The sequence below is a fragment of the Heterocephalus glaber genome, unplaced genomic scaffold (genome assembly GCF_053883595.1).
Source record: "Heterocephalus glaber isolate CG9 unplaced genomic scaffold, H.glaber_assembly_v1.0 deba00000122, whole genome shotgun sequence".
Taxonomy (NCBI): Eukaryota; Metazoa; Chordata; class Mammalia; order Rodentia; family Bathyergidae; genus Heterocephalus; species Heterocephalus glaber.
Window position 1 is genome coordinate 52,977,678 of NW_028258138.1, and position 2,080 is coordinate 52,979,757.

The window sequence follows — 2,080 nt, forward strand, 5'->3', positions numbered from 1 at the left end:
AAGGACACAGGAAAATCAAGGAAATTGTAGGGAATCTATTGAAGACAGGAGAAAAAGAGTGAAAGAACAGAGACAAGTACAGAAAAAGCTGAGAACAATAGAAAAGCTAGAAATTGTATTCAACTTCCTATAAAAATAACAGTTGAGAGGACAGAGTGAGAGAAAAAATTTAGAATGGGACATGAACAGGAACAAAGAGGGAGAGAAATATAGAGCCAGAAGAAATATGGAGAGAGAAAAAAAGAAAAAAGAAATGTGTGTATATATATATATATATATATAACAAAAACAAACAAACAAAAAAAGGTCTCCCTCAGGATATGTCTCTCCTATCCTGGTAGGCAATGCGGGCAGCATTGTGTGGGTCTAAGTCAATTAGTCTCAGTAAGCCAACTGAGGTTCAGGCTGATTTCTGGCTGCAAGGTCCAAATCTAGGTCCCTGACCTCCTGCAGGATTAAACTCTGTGAAGTTCTACTGCAGGTTCCACCAGTCCTCCCCTCTATGCTAGTCTGAGTTTCTATGGGAGGTATTGATCCCACCAACTTACCAACCACAATGGTCCAGTGTACTTTTATTGAAGAGTTTTTCTTCACTTTCCCAGTGGGCTTCAATTTTCATTGAGGAGTGTCAGAAAAGCCCTCTCTGTTGTTCACTTCTACTCTATCTTCTGAGCCTCATAACCATGGCTTTTATGTTCCCCTGGCACCTCTGCTGTATGGATTCAGATGCCGCATGGCCTCCACGTGGTGTGGTCTGACAGGGCACAGAACTTGAGCAACAGGTTTCTGGCATGGGCATGGGCTGCTCAATGCCAACTGTATATAGGTCATGTTAATTGTTTTGACAACTGTTGCTCTTTGCACAATTCTTTATCCCTTAATTAAAATTTTCCTTCCAAATATCTTCATTTACACAGTATTTAGGGATTAAAACTTTATTATTTGAATTTTATTAAGATTACAGATTTCAATTTAATATATAATATTAATCTTTAATTCTCCCAGAAAAAATTATTTTGTAATTAAGAATTAATTTTTTGAAATTATTTCCTATAAGAATATTGTGCAGAACAGCCTGCAGAGCAACATGCCCAAATTTTATTGTGACTACTGTGATACATACCTCACCCATGACTCTCCATCTGTGAGAGACACATTGCAGTTGTAGAAACATAAAGGGAATGTAAAAGACAACTATCAGAAATATATGGATGAGCAGGCTCAGAGCCTGACTAATAAGACAATGGCTGCATTTCAACAAGGAAAGATGCCTCCTACTCCATTCTCTCCTCCTTCTCCAGCAGGGGCAATGATCCCACCTCCAACCAGTCTCCCTGGTTTTCCTCACCCTGGCATGATGCCAGCACCCCACATGGGAGCCCCTCCCATGATGCTAATGATGGGCCCCCTTCTGCCTGGGTTGATGCCAGTGGTATCTGCTCCTGGAATAAGGCCACCCCTGGTAGGCCACATGCCAATGATGTCTCGGCCTCCAATGATGTGCCCTCCTGCTCAGCCCATGATGGTACCCACCCAGACAGGAATGACTTGACCAGACAGGTAAAGCTAGAGGAGCTCAGTTTTATATTATTTATTCTATGTCATCAGGAGATCATGATGCTGTGACTGTGGGTGTTTTCTAATAGCATAAGGAAAACTTGCTTCCCCTTCCTATCAAACAAAGAATAGTTTTGAAGGGAGAAGTGAGATAAACAAAAGTGCAGTTCATTTGTATTATGAAATGTGAAAATAAAATTGTCAGCTCTTTAAAAACAAGAATATTGTGCAAGTTATTAAAAAAATGAAAGTATTTTCTAGGAAGGTTAAGATGTCCCTTGAAGTTTCTATCAATAATTTCATACTATCAAATGTGGCCATGTTGTTTATCCCAGGAAATATTCCTGTCACTTGATATACAAAGATATTATAACTGTTTCACCAATGATTGCACTTTGTAATGTTTTTTATTCTATTTGACATATTGAAGTATTTTATCTTAAAATTTATTTGAAAAGTACAATTTTATACATATTTTATTAAAGACTGAGTGAAATGTCATTAGAATCTATCCATTGTTTTC

At 38.3% G+C, this 2,080-nt stretch overlaps 1 pseudogene; it reads left to right on the forward strand.

Moving 5' to 3' along the window:
• Positions 1–1,087: 1,087 nt before the first annotated feature.
• Positions 1,088–1,564, forward strand: LOC101721639 (U1 small nuclear ribonucleoprotein C pseudogene; annotated as a pseudogene).
• The last annotated feature ends 516 nt before the right edge of the window (positions 1,565–2,080 follow it).